General features: G+C 41.2%; 1 protein-coding gene across 5 annotated transcripts in view; it reads right to left on the bottom strand.

Annotated features, from left to right (window-relative positions):
- The window catches only part of LOC124795103, a 357029-nt gene that overhangs the window by 200798 nt on the left and 128272 nt on the right, over positions 1-27959 (bottom strand). The window lies entirely within an intron of this gene.

Raw genomic sequence — 27959 nt, 5'->3', positions numbered from 1 at the left:
TCTAAAGATGTGATCTGCTAGGCTTTATAGGTAATAATGGGGAAAGGTGAAAGTGTCACCTGGCATATTATTTACATAAGTTGCTTGTATTTGCCACACATTGGCTGCAGTCCTTCAACTTGCTGCACTAATACAATGCATCAGGTTCAATGATTTAAAAAGTGACTTTTGAAATGAACTGACACAAGTTACACAAAATAGTTGGTTGAACACTGAAGTTGTCTTTGCAAAGTATATAGAATTGCAGTGCAGCTTGTGCCTACTGAATGACTAAAAGCACAAACAGTCTAAGAGGTCTGTCAAGCTTATTTGCAGTATATAGAAAAGAAACAATAAAGATTATGTATTGTAAGATAAATTGTTAATATATTGTATAAATTGTATTGCAAGCTGCAAATGACCATAAGTGTTATATATGTTCTGTTAAACTGTTTATGTCTAAAAATTCAGAAATGCCTGCTTAAATATGTTAATTATTGTAACCTTACTTTTTAAAGTAATTTGACATGTCTCCAGTACAAAAATCTTTGATTTGTAACTGTACATTATGAGATGAATAAACTACATTCTACATATAGAAAGCAAAGAGATAAGCAAGTACAAAGATGTAGATGTGTGAAGTAGTTTGAAATTCTGCAGTATGGAAAAGGGACGTAAATTCTTTACACCATTCAAAAACATGACTAAGATGCAACAATTTACAGGTAAACCAAAGCAACCTCCACGACAATCCAGAATAAAGTAAACAGAGTTGAATGTCATCAAAGACAAAAATTATGAGATTCAAAGTCTGATAAAAGAATATCTTTGAATAAGAAAGACAATGATATCACTGACACTGTGAATATTAGAAAGAATATTACTCATATTCACAACACACTTTTAAATTTATATACACTGTGCAATCACAGGATTCTGAAATTACCCACTGAAAAATAAATAAATATTTATTGGTGACAAGTGCATGCAGTCGCTAAGAAGTCCAAATGAACACTGACATGTAGAAACATTGTCAGTCATCATACGTGAAGAAATATATGGTTTAACCATTTTCAATTGTATTCCCCTAATAGGGATTCATGGCCTAATTCTTGTCTCTTTGGGTTCAACAGTAAAGAATAAATGTGAAAACAGTCGTTCTGCGTGATGTAGCATGATCTCACACTCCAATAAGACTAGCTGCCCAGTATCCACTGATTTTCCTGTATCCCCAGTTAGCATTTCTGTTCCTTCTTTGACCTAGCAAGGGAATGTTTAACTGGAAAGTGACCAAATACATGGTGAATTCAATAACCATTCACAACCTTTCTGATTAAAGTAGTTTAACTCTTAGCATGTTTGTTTTTATGTGTGAATTCTTAAAAATACTGTCTGAAAGACTATGCTGCAGTAGGTTTGTTTCACAGTATGTGGCTAAGAATGGCATGTTACTAGAATGGAGTATGATGAATGGAAAACCATAAAAATGCAGCCACAAAGGAAACAAAAGGGAATCTAAAATGTGAGAGAGACACACAGTTCAAAATGAGGAAGCAAGAATGGCTAGATGTGGAATTCAGAGTTGTAGAATCATGCATGGCTATAGGACATATAAGCGCCACATATAGGAAAATTAAAGAAATCTTTGGACAAAACATGTTAGGTAAACATTAATAACTCAGATGATAAAACAGCATTTAACAATGATGGGAAGGCTGAAAAATGGAAGGCTGGTGCAACACTTTAATGCAGAACTGGCCACAGTGTAACAAACAGCACACTAGCCAGATGTGCGGACCAAGGCCCGGTCTGTCTCGGCTGTGGTCCGTCCTTCTTGGAAGTAGCCAGTACCGTGCAATATTTCATTTAGTACTGCAGTGTGACAGTTTTTGGTTCGCATAACTCCCTTCAGTTTGATAGAATGTTGTCAGTGCCATTTACACTTCACTATTTGTTCGGGGTATGAAGGACCTTCATAGGTCCACGGCCTTATTGCACAAAAACAGGCAGTCTAGTGATCTATCATCACAAGTCTTTAAGAATGAATGGCAATGATAGAAGAGATGGATTAGAATTTTCAGTATCTATTATGCAGTTGCATAATAGACAGGTGCTGCAAACTTGCTGTGAAACAAAATTACAATACTATGAGGAAAGAATTTGAAGATTTAGTTGACAATGAAAGAGCTAAAAATTACAATGATTGGCATATGAGATTAATTGTTCTGTAAATCAAGCAGTTGTCAGTTGCCACAGATTTTGGCAGAAGTGAACAAAGGATTTAGAGACTTGGTATATTACTGTAAAGTATGTTAGTTAAGTCAAGGAGCCTGGCTGGAATGATTTTTCGACTTTAAACCCCACGTTGCTGAATTTATGAAGAGAAAAGGAGAGCATGAATGAAAATTAGAAGATTCAGAATGGATTGTAGACCTCTCATCTTACGTGACTGCACTCCATCCACAGTAAGACAATGCATTTGATGGGGATGCATTAAAAATAAAATAAAATATTTGCATTGTAGAATGGGCAAATTGTGACACACAAAGTCCAGTCCCCTAAGTTCACTGGGATTAAAGAAAACATAAGGTTTGAAGAATTCATTGTGGCCTTACAAGGATAGTTTTCTAAATGTTTTAGGACAGTGTTAATCTTATGTCTATTTTTGAAACTGTTTGCCATTTCAGTTGAGAGTACCCCGGTATATGTGCAAATGTAACTGACGGATCTGCAATGTGATTCCCATTTTAAAGACAAATCCTTTCACATTAAAACTGTCTAAGATGTCTGTATTGTTTTCCTCAGGTAGAGTTCCCGCATCTCCAAAATGAGACTGCGTAAGTGACACAATATTAATTAAAGACCTTTATTCAATTATGAAACTAAATAAGTCATTATGTGCCAACCTGAGTGAAAAAATTTGTGAAATTGTCTGTGGCTGTCCATATGCCAACCTTCTGTGTCTTCAGTGCACAACTAATAATTAAATAATAGTGAAAATTTGTTTCATTTGTGATCTATGTTTTCAAAATGAAACCAAGTCGTATGCAGTGTGACTGCATTGCTACCTAAATATGGCACATTTGAAGATACCCTGCTTTCCCTCCTCCTGCTCACACAGCAGCATGGGGCAGTGGGGGAATTGTGCAGCCAGACTGAGTGCTAAGGCATGCGAGCTAGGGCACAGCTTGCGAGCTGAATTCTGGGCCATCCCTGACTCAAAGGAAACAAAGTTAGAGACTATGTCAAGAAAGGGGAACAAGAACTGAATGAGGATGGCGTGGGTATGTGATAATTCAAGAATAATTCAACAGAGCACTGTAAGACCTACACCAGAACAAGGCACTGGTAGGAGATAATATTCTTCCTTGGAAGGATTAACTATGAAAAATTGCTCCACAACACACAGATTAATATAAACCACAGTGTCAAAGTACTAATGCAAATTATCTACAGAAGGATGGAAACACTACATGAAGCTGACCTTTGGAAAGATCAGTTCTGATTGTGGAGAAACATAGGAATATGCAAAGTAATACAGACCCTGTGACATATTTTAGAAAATTGTTGTTCATAGTTTATTAGTCCAGTAAATCATATTCATTTTTAAAATGTATTACAATGTAGTATTAATGAAGGAAATATATATAATAGGGTCACAACAATTGTTTTGTCAGTACATACAGAAAAGCAGCCTACATGCAAAACGACTGAATACACCTGTATATTTTTACTTTTATTATATTATAATACATGGAAACAATTTAATAAACCCTGGGTGTCTTTCTTAACAGTCATCAGATGCCGTGTATCTGGTGTTCTAGAAGATATCTGGTATTTTATTTTTCAGTGTGTACCTGGAGTGATCCCAAACAAATACTGCACATCATGTCATTCATGTGACATCGAATGTCAGCAGAAAGCGTTGGTTTTAAAGCAAAATTTTGCATGACTATTCGATAGAGCAGTCTCAGATTAGTCTAGTGTGATCTTCACTTGAGCAATATTTATTAATGGGGACAGGAAACATGAAGAACTTACCCCATCTCATGTATCACCCTGGCCTGTGCTATTTCCTACTGTCTTGCAGCAGCAATGTGTGTGTGTGTGTGTGTGTGTGTGTGTGTGTGTGTGTGTGTGTGTGTGCCCAAATTGAAAATTGCAGGTTAATGCAAACTGGCATCAACATAGCCAGGCAGAGAGCAGAAATTATATTGTGACACTCTTCTTCTGGAAGATTTTTTTTTCATACAAATTGACAATTTATTAGAAATCGAGCTCCCCGTATGTCCAAACTACTGTGACCTTCGCTAAGTCTGACTTATTAGGTGGAGGTTAAGCCTATGACTTATTAGGTGGAGGTTGCTACGAGTTCAAGTATGATGGCAATGAGTATTATTGTTCAGTTGGAAGGGATGCAGAGTCGTTTTTACGAAAGTGACTGTCTCAAGAATATAGTAAATGGAACAGGTAAAATATTTAATGTCCTGAATATTGATATTGTAATAGTGTGAGTTGGTCCTTTTCCCACTGTCCTTAAGATTCTTTTCTGCACCATAAAAATTATTGTGTCTGATGAGCCCCAGAAAGTTACATCACAATTACTACAGTTCGTACATAAATGAGACACGAGTTGTTGCTTCCATGACACAGGAGAATAGGGCTTCACCTGTAAATTAATTTATTTTGGAACAGAAAGACTATTTTCGTTTTATTTTTGCACGCAGCTGTGTTTGTTGTTCACTTTATTTTCTATTGATTTTGAGGCATTTCATAGTTTCATCCTTAGGCAGCTAGGCATAGCTATAGAATTTAATTCATTTCAATAACTATCCCTAAGTGCTCAAGGATGATGACATAAAAGGCTTTGAAATCAACTGCAAATAAAATAAACAACAAGCACAGATGACTGCACAATTAGCATGAAAATAGTCCGTGTGTCCCTAACAAAATCAGTTACAAGAGTCGAGGAAAATGAACATTAGTTAGTGGTTGAGAAGTGAATGACATAGGGTTGCAACTTATTCCACCATGTTATTCAGTCTTTAAAATGGTCAAGTAGTGAAGGAAACCAAGGAGAAATTTGAATAGGAATTAAAAGTTCTTACACAAAAGATAAAAACTTTTTGACTTTGCTACTGATTTTGTACATCTATTACAGGATGAAAGATACAAATATATAGAGCAACAATTAAAAACATTTTCCAGGGACTCCCCATACCTAAAACATCACTCATTAAGGAAGAGTTGTATACGCAATCTCCAGTGGTGGAGATGACACAGGCTCAAGTCATGAGATAAACCTTTCCTGTACGTCAAAACAAACGTCTACGAAATATTTCTGATGTACAAAGTATTCATACAGCTGTTACCAGTTGGGTCAGGTGATCAAGCATAGAATGATAACCTTTAGTTTACTCATTCTGAGCTGCAAAGAAGGCCATCTGTGGTAATAGATTAGAGAAGATAAACTTCCTTGCCAATATCACTAATAACACCCTTTATTCTCAATGAGTGGTTGCAATAATCAATGTTAACATCTTCATATCTCAATAGGCAGGTTGTTGCACATTTCTTAAAATAGCAAAGGAGTATCCTTTCTCATGACTTGACAGATACATGACAGACTTGAAAACTGATGCACTGGCATGTCAAAATTAAAACAACTATAGACACAGTTATATCACCACATACACCTGTCTTATGCCACACACAACAGAGCACATCATTGCTGCCAGGGTGGAGTGTCAAGCTCTCAAGATGATAACACAGATTACTGAAACTAGTTACTGAGAATAAATGCTATTATTAACAATCTTGGCAGAGAAGTTTATCTTCTCTAACACAGAATTATAATTTTCAAACCCACAAGGGAAGCGATCAAAAAATGCACTGCTTCTTGAACCAACACCAGCAGCTTTTAATCATTCACTCAACAGTTTTTCAGTGCATCCATAGCATCAAAACTATGTAAAAACTTGGAATAAGGGATAACTGGTTTCTATGAGAATAAATATCATCCTTCCATCTAGATCATGTTAATGAGTTCCAAGATTTACTACACTGATGATACTGTTGCTGCAGTACACCACAGTAAATACTCAGGACTGGAGTCTGTGGTTTATAATTAAGTTCGGAAAATGCCGACGACACAGAGATAGTAGCACTTTCAATTCAAACCAAAAGACTGCAGAAATGTTAACAAGCAACAGTTTGCTCGAGTATCCAGAAACGCACCCTCTCAAAACCTGGTAGATAGTGTCGGAAGTTCCATGCGGCTTTTCGCGGATGATGCTGTAGTATACAGAGAAGTTGCAGCATTAGAAAATTGTAGCGAAATGCAGGAAGATCTGCAGCGGATAGGCACTTGGTGCAGGGAGTGGCAACTGACCCTTAACGTAGACAAATGTAATGTATTGCGAATACATAGAAAGAAGGATCCTTTATTGTATGATTATATGATAGCGGAACAAACACTGGTAGCAGTTACTTCTGTAAAATATCTGGGATTATGCGTGCGGAACGATTTGAAGTGGAATGATCATGTAAAATTAATTGTTGGTAAGGCGGGTACCAGGTTGAGATTCATTGGGAGAGTCCTTAGAAAATGTAGTCTATCAACAAAGGAGGTGGCTTACAAAACACTCGTTCGACCTATACTTGAGTATTGCTCATCAGTGTGGGATCCGTACCAGATCGGGTTGACGGAGGAGATAGAGAAGATCCAAAGAAGAGCAGCGCGTTTCGTCACAGGGTTATTTGGTAACTGTGATACCATTACGGAGATGTTTAACAAACTCAAGTGGCAGACTCTGCAAGAGAGGCACTCTGCATCGTGGTGTAGCTTGCTCACCATCTACATCTACATCTACATTGATACTTCGCAAGCCACCCAACGGTGTGTGGCGGAGGGCACTTTACGTGCCACTGTCATTACCTCCCTTTCCTGTTCCAGTCGCGTATGGTTCGCGGGAAGAACGACTGTCTGAAAGCCTCCGTGCGCGCTCTAATCTCTCTAATTTTACATTCATGATCTCCTCGGGAGGTATAAGTAGGGGGAAGCAATATATTCGATACCTCATCCAGAAATGCACCCTCTCGAAACCTGGCGAGCAAGCTACACCGCGATGCAAAGCGCCTCTCTTGCAGAGTCTGCCACTTGAGTTTATTAAACATCTCCGTAACGCTATCACGGTTACCAAATAACCCTGTGACGAAACACGCCGCTCTTCTTTGGATCTTCTCTATCTCCTCTGTCAACCCGATCTCGTACGGATCCCACACTGATGAGCAATACTCAAGTATAGGTCGAACGAGTGTTTTGTAAGCCACCTCCTTTGTTGATGGACTACATTTTCTAAGCACTCTCCCAATGAATCTCAACCTGGTACCCGCCTTACCAACAATTAATTTTATATGATCATTCCACTTCAAATCGTTCCGCACGCATACTCCCAGATATTTTACAGAAGTAACTGCTACCAGTGTTTGTTCCGCTATCATATAATCATACAATAAAGGATCCTTCTTTCTATGTATTCGCAATACATTACATTTGTCTATGTTAAGGGTCAGTTGCCACTCCCTGCACCAAGTGCCTATCCACTGCAGATCTTCCTGCATTTCGCTACAATTTTCTAATGCTGCAACTTCTCTGTATACTACAGCATCATCCGCGAAAAGCCGCATGGAACTTCCGACACTATCTACCAGGTTTTGAGAGGGTGCGTTTCTGGATGAGGTATCGAATCTATTGCTTCCCCATACTTATACCTCCCAAGGAAATCACGAATGTAAAATTAGAGAGATTAGAGCGCGCATGGAGGCTTTCAGACAGTCGTTCTTCCCGCGAACCATACGCGACTGGAACAGGAAAGGGAGGTAATGACAGTGACACGTAAAGTGCCCTCCGCCACACACCGTTGCGGAGTATAAATGTAGATGTAGATGTTCACAAAAATTCAAGTGTCTATAAAAAGATCAACGCGCAAAGCATACAACAACTTCCACCATCACACATCAGTGAATGATCTTGCTGACAACCTGAGAAAATCGCTAAGTGGATCAAAGGGTTCTGTTCAGTAGCTCATCAGCCAGTTCCTGTGGCAACAGAGGACAGAAAAGCAAAAGCTGAAGTTTTAATTCCACATTTTAAAATTCATTCATGCAGGAGGAACATTCCGAAATACCAGGGTTTGACACTCACACTCTCCCATATGGAGAACACAGAAAAAGGGATCCCTGGCATTGAGAAGCAACTGAAACAGTTGAAGCAAATAAATCACCAGGTCCAGAAGGAATCCCAAATTGGTTTTACAGAGAATATTCTATAGCTTTGGCACCTTACTTTGCATGCACTCATCACAAATCCCTCACCCAGTGCAAAATCCCAAGCATCTGGAAAAAATGCAGAGGTGACTCCCATATAAAAGAAGGGAATAAGAATGAACCCAGAAAATTACAGACTAATATCCTTAAGGGTAGCCTGGTGCAGAATTCTTGAGCATACTCTAAGTCTGAACATAATAAATTTCCTGCAGACAGAGAAGCTTCTGTCCACAAATCAGCAGAGATTTAGAAATTATCACTTGTGTGAAACTAGGCTTGCCCTTTTCTTACACAATGTCCTGCAAACAACAGATGAAGGGCAACAGGGAGAATCCATACTCCTAGATTTCTGGAAAGCATTTGACAAGGTATCCCACTGCAGACAGAATAGGTTCTGAGATATACGAGTGTCTCTCAGACATTTTAAGTACTGGAACACAGTATGTTGTCTTAGCTGCTAGATTTATTACCACATGAGTATTGTAGAAATGCTGCATGAACTTAAATGGGAATCACTGGAGGGAAGATGATGATCTTCCAGCTTTTATGACTTATTACAGAATGGCTCTCTACTGCCACCAAAGTATATCTCGCATAAGGGGGCTCGTAATGAGGCATATAAACATATTGGGAGGAGTGTGAAGGATTGTGGGTTCAATATTCCTAATTTCTGGCCACTATGATAAGTGGGCAAAGGATGTGGTTCAGTTGTTCCAGTTCAGGATGATAGTGGAGGATGAAAGGGGTGTTCCTTTATAACTATTTCATAGAGATAGTCAGAGGATCCAAATAAATACAGTTTCATTTACAGATAGCTTACGTCTATTACGGGTATACAAGGAGAAGGGTGAGGGTGACATATATCATGATTTGCCAAAGTCTTTATTTGCATTTTCACAAACATGGTATGTGCGATAGGCTATGACGTCACGGTCGACGAAGCTTTCCAATCCTGATACATTGGGTACGCCTGTACCACCTCGTACTATTGCGACAGTTAGCCAGCCATTACCATGCGAAAATGTATCATTCAGATCAATACTGAAGTTCAGCCTACATCCACAGAAGACAGCGGGTCCATCTAGTAGTGAATGTGCAGCGACAGATTTTATAGTATTCTTCTTCTTGTCAGCAGCAGATGTTGTCATTTCAACGTCTTCAATTGTTTTATATATTGTTTTATATATTGTCACCCTCACCCTTCTCCTTGTATACCCGTAATAGACGTAAGCTATCTGTAAATGAAACTGTATTTATTTGGATTAAAGGTAAAGGTACATGTGAATATGTATAATATATAAAACAACTGAAGACGTTGAAATGACAACATCTGCTGCTGACAAGAAGAAGAATACTATAAAATCTGTCGCTGCACATTCACTACTAGATGGACCCGCTGTCTTCTGTGGATGTAGGCTGAACTTCAGTATTGATCTGAATGATACATTTTCGCATGATAATGGCTGGCTAACTGTCGCAATAGTACGAGGTGGTACAGGCGTACCCAATGTATCAGGATTGGAAAGCTTCGTCGACCGTGACGTCATAGCCTATCGCACATACCATGTTTGTGAAAATGCAAATAAAGACTTTGGCAAATCATCATATATGTCACCCTCTCCCTTCTCCTTGTATACCCGTAATAGACATAAGCTATCTGTAAATGAAACTGTATTTATTTGGATTAAAGGATAAGGCGGCTCAAGGCCATCTTGGCAGCGCGCCAGCCACGGACTTAGCGCTCAGCGGACGGGCGCACCTAGTACGACTAGTGCGCCCGTCCGGGATAACTCGCGGCTGGCTCTGTGAAATATTCTAAGTCCCTTATCTGGTGCCGCGCCAGTGCGCGGCTATAAAAGCGAGCGCAGCCCGCGGAGCGGATCATTCGCGCTGCTGCTGCTGCACAGGCAACTGCATTGAACGCTGCCAAGATGCCCTACAGAAGATATCGCCGTCGTGCAAGACAGACAATATATAAAACAATTGAAGACGTTGAAATGACAACATCTGCTGCTGACAAGAAGAAGAATACTATAAAATCTGTCGCTGCACATTCACTACTAGATGGACCCGCTGTCTTCTGTGGATGTAGGCTGTCCCCATACGCAGAGTACTTTATAATGTATTAAAGTCTGCCTCCCTTCCCCACTAATTTAGGGATGAGGCCTGACAGATCACAAAATTTCACCACTCTTGTAACACTGGAATCAGTATCTGTGAGGATGGTGGGCAGATCTCCATAGAGACTGAGGGCTGCCCTAGTGTCAGTATATAGGACGTACATTGCCACAATAAGATGAACTGAAAGTGGCACATCACTAACTTCACAGAGTGGTGGATCCTCTCACCAGAGGAGTAAGCAATGTGTTAGAGGGCTATGTCCAATGTGCAGTCCGGCAAACAGAACCTCCTTCCAGTGGCAAGGCTGATGAAGTCCGCCATGCCTTTGTGGTCAATCTGAGCGACTGCAGTTTGTTTTCAGTCACCTGCAACCATTCAGTCTCCCATTGATGCATGATGCATCTGTCAGAAAATGAGATGATGGCATGCAACGGGATTGGACACTGATGGACAGCACCATCTCGACATGTGTCTTGGTGGCTTTGTCGGCCATGTTGTTGCCTTGTATTCAGATGTGGCCAAGTAGCCAGCAAAAGATCACCTCCTTGGCATGGTGTTGGAGCCGCTGTAAGGATTTTTGGATGAGCTGAATCAGATGGTCTACTGGATACATTTGGTGAAGTGTTTGCAGTGCACTAAGTGAGTCAGAACAGACAAGAAACATGTCTCTGAATCCTCTCCAGTGCCATGAGAATTCCATATAATTACGCATCGTAAATTGTTCCAGAACACGCACTTTAAAAACCCTATCAGGTAAAACAGCAGAACAACCGAGGACATTCTCTTGCTGGGATCCATCTGTATAAACAATAATAAAACTGTGGCACATACTTAAAATGGATGAAAACGAAGTTGTAAAAACATAATCTGGAGTATAAGTTTTCTTGTACTGTGTCAAGCTTAAAATCACTTTGGGCCTCTGATGACAACAGGTGGCAAAGTGTTCCATGCCTGATAATCCAGATTCTTGAGACAGTCTGTAGCATGTATCCCAAATGGCTTGTTCGCATGGGTCTGATTCCTGAACAACCGATCAAAGGTGGGTTGGACCACTGAACTAAATGTCAATGACTGAGGTGATGCTGAGATTTTCAGTACCTGGTGAGCCGAAAGGATGTCGCCGAATCCAGAGTGGTGGTTCACACAGACTCAGAACTGGGATGGTCCGAAAAGGTCCAGTTGATATCCGAATGCCCTCATGGTGGACAGCATTTAAAATCTTGAGGTAGGAAGGATGGGTTGATCTACAGACCACACTACCATAATATAAATGTGATCGAAGAAATGCCCTATAAAAATGCAGGTGACGGGACCTGTCAGATCCCCATGTTTTTCTGCTATGGCACTTCAAAATATTCAATGACTGGAAGCTATTTGTTCATAGGTCTTTTCAGGTGTGGGAGCCAAGTTAATATCAAGTCAAATATAAACCCAAAAAGTGCACAGTTTCTTGAAAACATAAGATATTGTCCCCCAAGCACTGGTTGGTTAACCCTCTATTGCACGACTTTTTTTTTTTTTTAGGAAACCAGTTTTAATGGAAAACATATCTGGGGGTAGGGCCTGACACACAAAATACTGCGTAATAGGTTGAACATAGAAATTTTGATGTAATTTTAATTTATTCAATATTTTAGTTTTGTTGCCATAAGGCAACACCATGCGTATGTCAACACACTTCCCAGAAGACTCACAACACTTTTATTTACATACATGTATAAGATGACTTAGGAGAGATACACAAATATGCTTCTACACACATTTATGAATAGTTTTAGATGAAAAATTATTACTTTTCTGTTTTCAAAAACATATTTTGTCATATTATTCAACAATTCAATACTTCATTTCATCACTCAGTGTGAAACTTCAAAAAACAGTTTATATTTGCAGTGAAACATAAATGCACCTTGCATTTCAAACACTTCACTCTCACAATTCCCTTGCATGATGGAACTTGGCACCTTCTTTTGATATTCATAATAAGCAAATGCCCTATGCCATCTAGCCGCATATCTTTTTCAGGCAGTGCAGCAGTCAGCCCTTCCTCCCATCCTTTGCCGTGTAGGCTCTCTCAGTGGAATTACTTCTAGGTCTTCCTTGCTTTCTTGCCCCACTTTTTCCCTGGAACAACAAACATCTACCTATGGCCTTCTTGAACTCTGCTAAAGCGAGTGAACTTTTCCAGTGCATTCCACTTGATAGTGCATCTCTTCTGTAAAGAAACTAAGCATTCACAACCATCAGATCTAGAATATGAAAAATATTCTGCGATACCATTTTTTGGAATGTATCTGGATCCTAAACAATGCTAGAACTGCATCCATAAGATCTACACCTCCCATGAACTGATTATACTCTACTACTACCCTGGGGTAAGGCACCTTGATGGATTTCTTTGACTTCTTGTCAAATCTTACTACTTCAGTCATTGGATTTGCTTCAACAAAATTGCTGAGTAATGTCACAAATCTGTTGTCATGTCACTTTACAGCAGGGTACTGCATATTTCCCATGGAACATTGTCTTTCATCTGTTGCACCTCTTCCAGATCTCTTCATTTTCAAGTCAGAGTTGAATACACATCCCTTTAGACCAGGGCTTCCCAACGTGTGGTCCGCGGACCCCTTAGGGGTCACCTTCCACCAAATCGTGTAAAATAATGAGTAAAATTATTGAATAAAGATGTGAAAATCATTCAGCTCATATTCCCAAGCAGTCTTTGCAGTTCCTAAGTGAGAACGCATACACAGTTTAGTGCCGGAGAATGTGGCTTCTCTGATAGACTGTTTCGCAACAATACGGGGGTCGTTTGTGCCCCGGCTCAAGACGCTAAATGCACTGAAACCTTTTACGCATGCGCGGAGCGAGCTTTGTCGACCAATCACAGCGCTCGCTGGCACGTATGCGGCCCCAGGCATCGTTAAATGTTAAACTTGCTTTGTCAGTGCACTACCTATTTCATAAGTCGATTTTTGACCAGTTTATTACTTCTAACATGGATCCGTGGCTGAAGTCGGGATCATTGAAGAATGGTGCGGTTTCTCCATCGCCTTCACAACAAGGGAAGTTTCCAGTTGAAATGAATGAGGAGAGAGGACGACCAAAGGAAGAACAATCACAAGAAGCTCCAAAGACTATTGATACTTCAGGGGGGAGGGGGGGGGGGGGGGGGAGGGGGGAGGGGGGGAACATGGCACTTGCATTAAGAAGCTTTCAGTTCAGTTCCCATGGGTTTCACTCTGAATTGAAAGTTACTATGCTCTTGACTGACTAGGGGTCCGCCATGTATTTTCGACTGTAGAAGGGGTCCGCCAGCTGAAAAGGTTGGGAAGCGCTGCTTTAGACGATTGGAATGAACAGGGCCTAGGCTGTAGATTCCTCTTTCTGCCAGTTTCACTTGCGGATCTAAACTACAGAATCAGTTGTCAAAAAATATTTTACAATTTTTGTGCTCAGCTAGTACACTAGGTAGCCTTAGCACAACATTACCACTGGCTCCTATGTCAGGAAGATGTTCATTTTGGTTAGTTCTGCCAGTATACAGTTCAAAGTTGTATACTAAACCATTCACATCAGATAGTACAAACATTTTGTAGCCCCATCAGTTTGGTTTTTTTGGACTGTACTGTTTCATTGAATGACACCCTTTGAATGGTATAATCTGCTCATTAAGGCTGAACAGTGTGGTCAATAAGGCTTCAAATTTTGTACATAGGATCATATCCTGGCTCTCCTTTGGGTATTGTTCTCAAATTATCAGCAAAATGTATTTTACTTTTTATTTGTTCAAAGCGTTTTATATGCATTCAATCAGCTACAATGGGAACTACAGTCTCAGGATTCCAGTAACCTCTAGTAGAAGGGAGTCTAATCACAGACCTAAAGAACACCATTCCTATCCAAATTTGTAATTCTTGTCTGTCAAGTTTCAGACCTTTAGCAGGATTTTTTTGAATGGATAGTCTGCTTGACTCCTCAACAATAACGTCCAACATTGCTTCCAAGAAACACATGAAATATTCTTTCGGACAACATACGTGAGAATGGATGTCAAGTGTACCAGTCCAATCTGGCATAACTAATACTTTCTGGCATTTCTTCAAACTACACGCATGTTTAGGCCTTTTATTTGGTTTTGGAGCACTATTTTCTTCTGCCGCTACAATGTCATTTTGATGTAACATATTGTTTTCATCATATTCTTCCTCTTCTTTTTCCTTTCCTCCTCTTCTTTTTCTCCTTCACTGTCATTGTCAGTCTCAGAAACAACTATAGCCAAAGTTTCATGAGGAACTTTATGTCCAGCACTTTCATCCTCTGAATCATCTGCAAATACTCCTTCACTGTTGGTGTTGCCCAATTCCGAATCGTCGTTTTCTTCAGGAATATTCCTAATTGCCACTGAATGTCTGCCACCTTACAAAATAAAAGTAATAAATAGCATTGTACTGAATCTGCATATGTTGAAAAAGGTTATGTTTACATTGGCAAGATCGTAGTGTTGACATTATCTTTGCTGTCATTAAGCATCATTTTACATAACTTAAAAATATAATTTCTTTAGGAGTGATCTAAGTGGCAAGATAATTCACTTTTTCTGCTGCTGTAGCATGTGTTTACATATAGCGGACCTCCAGCAATGACTATAGACTATCAGAAGTTCCTGCCAACATAATAACACTAAACACAGTCTAGCTTGTCGAAGACAGACTGTGTGTTGCCATACGGCAACACCATGCACAAGCGGTTTCCTTAACATTATATGTAAATTTATGATTTGTTAGCATATGGCAACACCATGCAATAGACGGATATAACTTCAATGAGCACAGTTAAAATTGACACATGTAGTTCTCTTGGGTGAGAACCGAAAACCAGTTGTTTTGGCCCAGGTTTCCAGCCTCCTAATGGTCAGCTGTAGGTGCCTTGTCATCGTCATCATCATCATAAGAACACAGGAAGAGTAGAAGATAGCAAAGTCATCCACAAACAAAGAGTATTTGACAAGGCTCCTGACTGCGGAGGAAATGCCACCGATAGCGATGGCAAACAATGTGACACTGAGGACACTGCCTTGGGAGACCCCATTTTCTTGAACATAGCACTACGACAAGGCATCCCCAATGTGATATTGAAAACGCCAATCCTCATGAAAGGATTGGATAAGAAGCGGCTGGCGTCCACATAGTCCCCATTGATGAAGTTGGTGAAGGATGTAGTACCTCCAAGAAGTGTCATATGCTTTTTCAGGGTCAAAAAACACACAAACCAAATGGTTCCAGCATAAGGTTTCCTGTATCGTCGTCTCCCACAGAATTAAGTTGTCAAGGGTGGAAAGGTAGCACCTGAAACTACTGGGAGTGGCTCAGGTGAATTCGGGATTCGAGCAGCCAGACGAGGTGGCAGTTGACCAGGAGTTCAAGAGTTTTACCCGTACAACTGGTAAGGGCTATATTCTGATAACTGTTAGGGGCACTATGGTCCTTGCCTGATTTCCAGAATGGAATTAATATTGCCTCGTTATAAGTCATGGGGTACTGTTCATCAAACCAAATCTGACTGAAACAAGAGGGGAGCTGGCCTTTCGATTCAGGGCACAGATGACGAAGCATGACATAATGGATATCATCAGGTCCTAGAGCAGTTTCTCTGGATGCAGACAAAGCTGATTCCAGTTCCCACATGGAGAACAGAAGGTTGTAGACTTTCCCATTATGCGAGAAGAAATTGAGCTCCCCCATCTCTGCAGTCCTATGGAACACCTGTAAAGCAGGAGCCTGTCTGGATGATGTAGTAACAGTAAACAAGTGTTCATCTAAAACCTGAGCCATGTCTTCTGGCGTGTTCACCAAGATCCCATAAAATGAGGCTGTAATGGGATGTGTACTGCCCTTGTCCGAAATTCGTCTCATTGATTCCCAAACTTGCATGGTGGAAGTGGACCAATTAATGGAAGTCGTGAATTCCCTCTTCTTTTATCACTTGCCTCGCATGTGCTCTCACAGATCTGAGGGCATGAATGTTTTCTGTAGATGGACAGTGTTTGAAGTTCCGCAGAGCTCTTCATATGGCCCTGATTGCCAATTGACAGTCGTCATTCCACCAAGGTACACAGGCGGTCATCTGAAGTGATTAACAGACTGGAGGATGGACTCCGCAGCAGCAAGTTGGATCTCACAAGTGATATGGGCAACCGTCTCCTGTGCACAGTCTTTATGTTCAAAAACAGCCTGTCAAATGTACTGCAGCCAATTTGCCCTTTGGATCATCCATCTGTGTGGTCTCCTGTCGGCCACCATCCTAGTCAGCAGACAGATCCACACTCGGAGATCGTCACTAGAATGTAAATCCGGAGCCACTTCCCACTGAAATGAGTCCGCAATAGCTGGGGAACATATAGGTCAATGGCTGAAATACACCCTGTAGCTGTGGAAAAGTGCATCACCTGACCCTTGCTCAGAAGGCAGATAATCTCGGAATGGACGAGTTGCTCGATCATTCGACCCCTGGAGCAAATGGTAGCCAAGCCCAACAGCACATTGTGTGCATCAAAGTCCCCCACAAGAAGGAATGGGTGTGGGAGTGCCCAGAAGAGTTCTGCCAGTGCGTCTGCACCCAAAGCATCATTAGGTGGAAGGTACAAAGAACACACCATGATATTAAAGGCTGCAAGAACTTTCACGGCAATTGCTTGCATGGCTGTGGTGAGAGGGACATGAGAGGAGTGGCATCTGTCATCAATGAAAACAGCCCCTCCACCTTTAGACCTGTCTCCAGTAGTCTCGTCCTTCCTGTATGAGTGGTAACTCCTTAATGCAGGTGTGTCGGTGACTTTTAATGCTTTTCGTTTAAGCAGATGCAGAGTGATTTCTCCTGGACCTGGAGCTGTAATTCTTCCAAATGTGAGTGATATTCCATTTAAATTTCACTGCAATACAGAAGTTGCTGTGAAAGACATTGTTTAGTGATGGTTGTTCTTTCCTTTCTCATTCGGAGGTGGTGATTTGCCAGGGAGGTCGGGGGAATATTAGCCAGTTCCCGGTTCCTCTGATAGGAAGGCCATATCCTCCACAGCAAAGTCCCCATAAGAGAGGGAGAGAGCTCGCCGATCTGAAGATTTAACTACCGCTTCTTGGACTTGGAACTACTTTTCGAAGGATGTCTTTATTTACTGATGAGAGGAGATGGTTGCGTGGGTTGTTGGGATGGTTTAGTTGGCTTCTGATGGTGAGCAGTGGTATGTGGCTTAGGTGGTAAGCCCGTTTCTAACGGGTTCCAAACAACTTTAGTTTCAAGTGGAGCATTTCCTCCACAGGTACACTAACAAGTGCATGTGCTTGTACTTTAATCTGTGGTCTCCCTTTTTAGCTTCACCATAGGGTATGCATCTCTTGACTTTCAGCTCCTGAATTTTCCTTCTCTCATTGTAAATCTTACACTTTCTGCTCTTCACTGGGTGATCCTCGGAGCAGTTTACACATTTCAGATGAAGTGTACAAGAATTGCCTGATTCGTGAGTTGAGTCTTCACAATTGCCACACATAGCCCTCCAATTACATCCCATAGTGGTAGGGCCAAATCTTTGACGTCTGTAGCATTGCATTGGGTTAGGAACAAATGGACAAACCTTAAGACTGATATAGCCTGCAAGTATACGTTCAGGTAATTCTGGAGTACTAAATGTTAGAATAAATGTTGCTGATTTTTCCAATTTGCCATTGACTCTCCTCATATAATTCTGCACTTCCGTGACACCCATATTTTTCCATTCTTCGCGTAGTTAAGGGTGTTATGCAACTCAGTCTCGACAGGATAGTCACCCAAGGCCTTACATCCCAGGAGCTTAGATATTTGGGTTGAATTAGCAGTTTCAAGTAGAAGTGTTTCATTATGAAGTCATTGAACACTTTTTAGAGACCCAGCAATACCTTCCAATGCCTTGCGAATATAGAAAGGGGATACTTTCTCAAAGGTTCCCCCTGCTCGCTCGATTACGTCCCGTCACTAGTAGTAGTAGTATGATGAGAATGTTTCATAGGGATCCCACAAGACATTAGGAAAAAAACCATTGATACAGGCAGAGCCCAGCATGCCTGAGGAGGCCTTATACAACTGGGGCGTGCCAGGTGCCCCAGAGGTTTGGAGAAGAGAGTGCTATGTGAGTGCTCATGGTGTACCACAGATTGGTTTGGAGAGGTAATTAAATGTGAGAATGTAGTTAGCAGGTGTTTAAGAAATAAAGTGGTGGATTTGGAGTCAGACATTGGGAGAGGTAGTGTCTGATAGTAGCAATGCCAAGGGCTTGGAGATTGTATGTGTACAAGGAGCTAATGTCACCCATTGAGTACAAATGGCTTCAAATGGCTCTGAGCACTATGGGACTCAACTGCTGTGGTCATAAGTCCCCTAGAACTTAGAACTACTTAAACCTAACTAACCTAAGGACATCACACACATCCATGCCCGAGGCAGGATTCGAACCTGCGCCCATAGCGGTCGTGCGGGTCCAGACTGTAGCGCCTTTAACCGCTCGGCCACTCCGGCCGGCATTGAGTACAGATAAAGGGAGTAATGACATGGGGGTGGCTGAGAGCTGGTGAAGGAAATGGTCTGTGTATTTGATATGGGAGTCTAAGCTGTGGGCAACTGGTTGGATGTGTTGATCACCACGAGCATAGATATTTTTGGTGGGAGCTCAGTCACCAGCTACAATGGGGTTGCAGGCCTGATAGATTTATGAATTTTGTGAGAAATGCAGAAGTTGAAATGAGAATGAAGATAAATTTAGGGGAGAGATTCTGCCATAGGCCTAGAGATTTGTAGGGATTGGAGGTTATGCTGGCAATATGGGATGGAGTCACTATGGCAGAATCAAGGTTGATCTGAAGATTGTGGACGGCCATTCTTATATAACTCGAGAGGACTGTATTCCTCGGAAAGGACCTAGGAAAGGGAGGTGAGGCCAAGTTGGAGGTAAGGTACTACTTGAAGATTATCAAGGTGTAGTTGATCAAATTAATATCCCCAAACAATGGACACACCCAACAGCACACAGTACTACTTCCTCCTGCCTTGGTATTCTCTACAAAATTGTAAGAGGTCAGTAACTTACTGCCATGATATTTTGGTGCAGTCTTCAGACACATACTGGTGACAGTACACTGATTTCCCCAATTTAAAACTACACTAGTGTAAGAATGGTGTGGCCAGTTATAGCTGCACTTCTACAGCTCAAACACATGCACTTCTGCGGAAAGTCTGTGCACTGCTGAGAGTGCACTTTGCTGTGAAAACTCATCTCACTAATGGCAGATTGATTGTCTTTATGTGGTAAAATTACAGAACAGTGCTGGCTACACAGAGCAAAAAGTTTTACGAGAATTTCATAGAGAATCCACCTGAAAACTGCTGTCCCAACTGACAAGTCCTTCAGACAGTTGAATTTCTACTGACCCATTGATAACGGAGTTCCAGAAGTATGAAGTTTGGGCCACAATTTTTGTTGCATCATATTTCACCAAATGACCAGTAGAAATACAGCGTTCTTTAATAGCAGATTTGCTAAGTGGGAGGAGGCAAGTATGCCAGTGGTGTTCTACAATGCGCTCCTGAACAGTGCACTCACCTGACCTGTTTATAATTTCTTTTATTAACACCCACTTTGTGCAGTTCCAATCCATCTCTGATCAACCCTAGAAGTGCTGAGATTTTTCATAGAGGATGGGAGATCATTTTAAAATCACTTTTTCAAAGTATTCTGATTATTTCCAGAGAAAAATTTCCAATACACGGCAAGTGGTCTGTCATCTTAAAGACCTCATCCTCATTATGGCATTTATATATCTATCTACTGTGAAATATACGAGGGTGAGTCAAATAAAAACCTTAAATATTTTTTAAAATATTATTTATTGTGCAGAAGTGGTACAAAGCTGTATCATTTTTCAACATACTCTCCCCCACGCTCAATGCAAGTCCTCCAGCACTTACAAAGTGCATAAATTCCTTTAGAAAAAAAATTCTTTTGGTAGTTCACGCAACCACTCGTGCACCACGTAGCGTACCTCTTCATCAGAACAGAACTTCTTTCCTCCCATTGCATCTTTGAGAGATCCAAACATACGGAAATCACTTGGGGCAAGGTCTGGTGAGTATGGTCGATGAGGAAGACACTCAAAATGCCGGTCTGTGATTGTTGCAACTGTTGTACGGGCAGTGTAGGGACTTGCATTGTCATGTTGCAAAAGGACATCTGCTGACAGCAATCCACATCGCTTTGATTTGATTGCAGGCCACAGATGATTTTTTAGGAGATCTGTGTACGATGCACTGGTGACAGTAGCCCCTCTAGGCATATATTCCAAAATGACGCCTTTTTTGTCCCAAAAGAGAGTCAGCATAACCTTCCCTGCTGATGGTTCTGTTCGAAACTTCTTTGGTTTTGGTGATGAGGAATGGCGCCATTCCTTGCTCGCTCTCTTCATTTCCAGGTGGTGGAAGTGAACCCAGGTCTCGTCCCCAGTAACGATTCTTGCAAGGAAGCCATCACCTTCTCGTTCAAAGTGCCGAAGAAGTTCTTCACAAGCATCAACACGTTGTGCTCTCATTTCAGGAGTCAGCTGCCGTGGCTCCCATCTTGCGGACATTTTGTGAAACTGGAGCACATCATGCACAATGTGGTGTGCTGACCCACGACTAATCTGTAAACATGCTGCACTGTCATTCAGTGTCACTCGGCGGTTTTCCTTCACTATGGCTTCAACTGCTGCAATGTTCTGTGGAGTCACAAATCATTGTGCCTGACCTGGACGAGGAGCATCTTCCACTGAAGTCACACCATTTGCGAACTTCCTACTCCATTCGTGAACTTGCTGCTGTGACTAACATGCATCACCATACTGAACCTACATTTGTCGATGAATTTCAATAGGTTTCAAACCTTCACTACACAAAAACTGAATAACAGAAACGCTGTTCTTCCCTGGTGCAAGTCTCAAGTGGGGTGGCCATCTTTATACTGATACTGCGACGGTATGTGTGCATCTGCACTATGCTGCCACCTACAGGCCATTCTGCATGCTATTTGTAGCACACTTACCAACTTACAGGATAATGGCACAAAATTTTGATTTGTTGTTACAAATTTAAGGTTTTCATTTGACTCACCCTCGTACCTACTTTCTATGAACACGGTTTCGCGGTGATCCAATTTCGTTTGCATGTTATCGGCATCCAAGACAGGATGGGCTCGGTGAATTAATGTCTTCAGAATGCCCATTGTTTGTGCAGGATGGTGGCAACTATTTGCTTGTAAATGCACCTTGCTATACTGTTGGGTCCACTAACAGGTAAGTGGGTACATCACATAAGGAATCTGAGAGGATTTCATACATTGTTTAAGGGTACTGGGTTAGTGCTCTGATATTTAAGTAAATTTTGATGTGGTATATCTCTTCACTTGCATTTAACTGCTGGATTTGTTATGGTTAGCTGAGATTAGGTTTGCTGTAGAATTAACTAATATATTTCGGTATTTGTTAACTTCCATTTACTTTTTATGAGCACAGGTGAGAGCCCTTTCCCATCTACTGTTGGCAACCTTTCTGTGGAAGATTTTGAGAAATATCCAGTTAAGTCAGCAGTGTTCAAACCTGTCTGCTTTCTAAGATATATAAATTACAGCTTTGTTATTTAGATGCATAAAAAATTACTCGCCGAGTGGTGGCAAGAGAAAAAAACATATAAAAACAAATGTGCAAGCTTTCGAAGCCATTCTTCTGGCAGAAAATTGTTGGTTGTTTGGGGAAGAGACCAAACAGCTAGGTCATCGGTCTCATTGGATTAGGAAAGGACTGGGAAGGGAGTCGGCCGTTCCCTTTCAAAGGAACAATCCCAGCATTTGCCTGGAGCGATTTAGGGAAATCATGGAAAACCTAAATCAGGATGGCCGGATGCGGGATTGAACAGTCGTCCTCCCGAATGCGAGTCCAGTGTGCTAGCCACTGCACTACCTCGCTCGGTCTCTGGCAGAAGAGTTGAAAGGAAAGGGAGAGGGATGAAAGAAGAAGGAACTAGTGACTAGGAAAGCTTGCGCACTTCCATAACTTTTATGTGCCTTTTCCCCTGCCACTGCTGGTGTGTAGGTTTATCATCCATCCAATATGTTTGTTGTTGTTGTGGTCTTCAGTCCTGAGACTGGTTTGATGCAGCTCTCCATGCTACTCTATCCTGTGCAAGCTTTTTCATCTCCCAGTACCTACTGCAACCTACATCTTTCTGAATCTGCTTAGTGTATTCATCTCTTGGTCTCCCTCTACGATTTTTACCCTCCACGCTGCCCTCCAATACTAAATTGGTGATCCCTTGATGCCTCAGAACATGTCCTACCAACCGATCCCTTCTTCTGGTCAAGTTGTGCCACAAACTTCTCTTCTCCCCAATCCTTTTCAATACTTCCTCATTAGTTATGTGATATACCCATCTAATCTTCAGCATTCTTCTGTAGCACCACATTTCGAAAGCTTCTATTCTCTTCTTGTCCAAACTATTTATCGTCCATGTTTCACTTCCATACATGGCTACACTCCATACGAATACTTTCAGAAATGACTTCCTGACACTTAAATCAATACTGGATGTTAACAAATTTCTCTTCTTCAGAAACGCTTTCCTTGCCATTGCCAGCCTACATTTTATATCCTCTCTACTTCGACCATCATCAGTTATTTTGCTCCCCAAATAGCAAAACTCCTTTACTACTTTACGTGCCTCATTTCCTAATCTAATTCCCTCAGCATCACCCGACTTAATTAGACTACATTCCATTATCCTTGTTTTGCTTTTAATGATGTTCATCTTATATCCTCCTTTCAAGACACTGTCCATTCCATTCAACTGCTCTTCCAAGTCCTTTGCTGTCTCTGACAGAATTACAATGTCATCGGCGAACCACAAAGTTTTTATTTCTTCTCCATGAATTTTAATACCTACTCCGAAATTTTCTTTTGTTTCCTTTACTGCTTGCTCAATATACAGATTGAACAACATCGGGGAGAGGCTACAACCCTGTCTTACTCCTTTCCCAACCACTGCTTCCCTTTCATGTCCCTCGACTCTTATAACTGCCATCTGGTTTCTGTACAAATTGTAAATAGCCTTTCGCTCCCTGTATTTCACCCCTGCCACCTTTAGAATTTGAAAGAGAGTATTCCAGTCAACATTGTCAAAAGCTTTCTCTAAGTCTACAAATGCTAGAAACGTAGGTTTGCCTTTCCTTAATCTTTCTTCTAAGATAAGTCGTAAGGTCAGTATTGCCTCACGTGTTCCAGTGTTTCTACGGAATCCAAACTGATCTTCCCCGAGGTTGGCTTCTACTAGTTTTTCCATTCGTCTGTAAAGAATTCGTGTTAGTATTTTGCAGCTGTGACTTATTAAGCTGATAGTTCGGTAATTTTCACATCTGTCAACACCTGCTTTCTTTGGGATTGGAATTATTATATTCTTCTTGAAGTCTGAGGGTATTTCGCCTGTTTCATACATCTTGCTCACCAGATGGTAGAGTTTTGTCAGGACTAGCTCTCCCACGGCCGTCAGTAGTTCCAATGGAATATTGTCTACTCCGGGGGCCTTGTTTCGACTCAGGTCTTTCAGTGCTCTGTCAAACTCTTCACGCAGTATCATATCTCCCATTTCATCTTCATCTACATCCTCTTCCATTTCCATAATATTGTCCTCAAGTACATTGCCCTTGTATAGACCCTCTATATACTCCTTCCACCTTTCTGCTTTCCCTTCTTTGCTTAGAACTGGGTTTCCATCTGAGCTCTTGATATTCATACAAATCGTTCTCTTATCTCCAAAGGTCTCTTTAATTTTCCTGTAGGCAGTATCTATCTTACCCCTAGTGAGATAGGCCTCTACATCCTTACATTTGTCCTCTAGCCATCCCTGCTTAGCCATTTTGCACTTCCTGTCGATCTCATTTTTGAGACGTTTGAATTCCTTTTTGCCTGTTTCACTTACTGCATTTTTATATTTTCTCCTTTCATCAATTAAATTCAATATTTCTTCTGTTACCCAAGGATTTCTACTAGCCCTCGTCTTTTTACCTACTTGATCCTCTGCTGCCTTCACTACTTCATCCCTCAAAGCTACCCATTCTTCTTCTACTGTATTTATTTCCCCCATTCCTGTCAATTGCTCCCTTATGCTCTCCCTGAATCTCTGTACAACCTCTGGTTCTTTTAGTTTATCCAGGTCCCATTTCCTTAAATTCCCACCTTTTTGCAGTTTCTTCAGTTTTAATCTACAGGTCATAACCAATAGATCGTGGTCAGAGTCCACATCTGCCCCTGGAAATGTCTTACAATTTAAAACCTGGTTCCTAAATCTCTGTCTTACCATTATATAATCTATCTGATACCTTTTAGTATCTCCAGGGTTCTTCCATGTATACAACCTTCTTTCATGAATCTTAAACCAAGTGTTAGTTATGATTATGTTGTGCTCTGTGCAAAATTCTACCAGGCGGCTTCCTCTTTCATTTCTGTCCCCCAATCCATATTCACCTACTATGTTTCCTTCTCTCCCTTTTCCTACACTCGAATTCCAGTCACCCATGACTATTAAATTTTCGTCTCCCTTCACAATCTGAATAATTTCTTTTATTTCATCATACATTTCTTCAATTTCTTCGTCATCTGCATCTGCAGAGCTAGTTGGCATATAAACTTGTACTACTGTAGTAGGTGTGGGCTTCGTATCTATCTTGGCCACAATAATGCGTTCACTATGCTGTTTGTAGTAGCTTACCCGCATTCCTATTTTCCTATTCATTATTAAACCTACTCCTGCATTACCCCTATTTGATTTTGTGTTTATAACCCTGTAGTCACCTGACCAGAAGTCTTGTTCCTCCTGCCACCGAACTTCACTAATTCCCACTATATCTAACTTCAACCTATCCATTTCCCTTTTTAAATTTTCTAACCTACCTGCCCGATTAAGGGATCTGACATTCCACGCTCCGATCCGTAGAACGCCAGTTTTCTTTCTCCTGATAACGACATCCTCTTGAGTAGTCCCCGCCCGGAGATCCGAATGGGGGACTATTTTACCTCCGGAATATTTTACCCAAGAGGACGCCATCATCATGTAATCATACAGTAAAGCTGCATGCCCTCGGGAGAAATTACGGCTGTAGTTTCCCCTTGCTTTCAGCCGTCCGCAGTACCAGCACAGCAAGGCCGTTTTGGTTATTGTTACAAGGCCAGATCAGTCAATCATCCAGACTGTTGCCCTTGCAACTACTGAAAAGGCTGCTGCCCCTCTTCAGGAACCACACGTTTGTCTGGCCTCTCAACAGATACCCTTCCGTTGTGGTTGCACCTACGGTACGGCTATCTGTATCGCTGAGGCACGCAAGCCTCCCCACCAACGGCAAGGTCCATGGTTCATGGGGGGGGGGGGGGGTCCAATATGTTATAATTTCAAAAATTGATTATGTTTGGTGATTTATTAGTTTTGTTATTTGGATTCATGGCAGTATGAACAGCTGTTTAGAAAATGTCAATTCAATTCACCCAAATCCATCCAAGTTAGTCAGTTTAGTTAGCCCACCTTGAGGTTACTTTTTGTCAGAATGGGTATAGCGGGAGGCTATCAAACGCACATTGCGCTATCGACAAATTGTAAATATGAGAATAATGAGTCAATGCCTAAGACTACAGCATTTTTGCCTTGCACGGGATTGGTCACATTCTGAAGAAACAATGGGAAGAGTGTTTTCTAACCTCTGTTTAACATAAAGTCCGGTTTTGGGTCTGTGAAGGATTATATTTGTTCCATAAGGCAGGTGTCCACTGTACCCCTGCAGTTGTGACATCTACATTGGTCAGACCATCAGGACCACAGAGTACTGGGTACAGAACACAAGTGTCACACACACTTAACAGCCATGTAAATTTGTGATTACATTACATTCCCTTGGTGCTGGTCAGCCTATGGAGTACAACAACTCAGAGATTCTGACATGCACTTCCTCCTAGTGGAATAATTTTCTTAAGGAAGCTGCCGAGTTTAAACTAGCGACTCACTTTATGAACAGGGACTGAGGTTTCTGTCATAGTTCTGCTTGGAATTCTGCTCTCTTCATTGTTACACATTAGAGTGACGAAGTTAGAACTACTTGCTCATATTATGATGGTTAATCTTTCACTAACCATAATGTCTCATTATTGGTTGTGTGGTTGTGAAAGCTGTGTATTTTCTGCATATTCTGTCTTTTGGTTGCCATGTCACTGCAACTTCGTGAACTGAGAGTTTAAATTGTCATGTAAAATGACATTTTGTTGCATTTGTACCTTGAAAAAGACTAGGTCTTCATCTGTTAAGGTATCAGAGATTGTTAAGGTTGTTACACTTCTGAAACAACTACCACCGTCATACCTTAGCAAAATGTCTGGCCAAGAATCTAAGAAAATTCCAGTCCCATGCAAACTCGCTAAGCAGTTCTCAGGCTTCTATCCAGTCACTAGTTGACCTGTCTCGTGTGTCAGCTAAAGATAGCAAAATGATAGCTGAAGTTTTAAATTCTGTGTTTAAGAAACTGTTCACAGATGAAAACTGCACAAACATACCATCATTTGAAAACTGCACACAATCTTGTGAGGATAACATAGTAATAAACATCCCTGGTATAGATAAACACCTGAAAGAGTTGAAAACCAATAGATCACCAGGTCCACATGGAATCCCAGTTTGGTTTTGCAAAGAGAACTCTACAGCATTGGCCCCTTATTTAGCTTGCATTTATCGCGAATCTCTCAACCAACATAATTTTGATGTGAACTTGCTTACACAACTATACCATGAATGCTACTACATGAGTCGCCAAAATGTCAGAATTGATTTTAATTATGGTTACATTTAGGCAACACTTTATCTTGTATATTTTGGGTCCACATACACTACATGCATACCCAGTGCTAGAACACAACATACTAGTTACGAGGGTCGTCCGTGATGTAAGTTCCTTTTCTATTACTATCTGCAGCAGCACTACGATCACAGTTGCGAGCATGCGTGGCAGTTACTCTGATTCAACGAGAAGACATGTACACCATTTTCAGATCACTCCTGCTGACATGTGCTTTGTAGTGCTTCTTTATAGTGTCAGCCGTAACTGAAAATGCCACCACATGGCGCAATTTCGTAATGGTCTCGCAGTAACCATGTGCATTGACTGTTTGGTAAGAGTGTGTGTGTGTGTGTGTGTTTGAGGTTGGCGGGCGCTAAACAGCATGGTCATCAGCGCCCAAACGCATAAAAACAGGAACACATGCAGTGAAGGGACTAAGACGGACAGCGAACAAGGAGAATGGCTAAAAGACACAGACCTGATGCAGTTCCAAATCCTCACATACAGAGGCAAAACAAGAGGAGAAGAAACACACTAAAAAAGGAAAGGAAACACAAGGAAAAGAGAACAGAAACCGAAGGGAAACAACGAGGTAATCGTGACTGGCGCA

The sequence above is a fragment of the Schistocerca piceifrons genome, chromosome 4 (genome assembly GCF_021461385.2).
Source record: "Schistocerca piceifrons isolate TAMUIC-IGC-003096 chromosome 4, iqSchPice1.1, whole genome shotgun sequence".
In the NCBI taxonomy this organism is placed as follows: Eukaryota; Metazoa; Arthropoda; class Insecta; order Orthoptera; family Acrididae; genus Schistocerca; species Schistocerca piceifrons.
The sequence above is the reverse complement of the archived record's forward strand: the minus strand, read 5'-3'. Positions and strand labels throughout refer to the sequence as shown.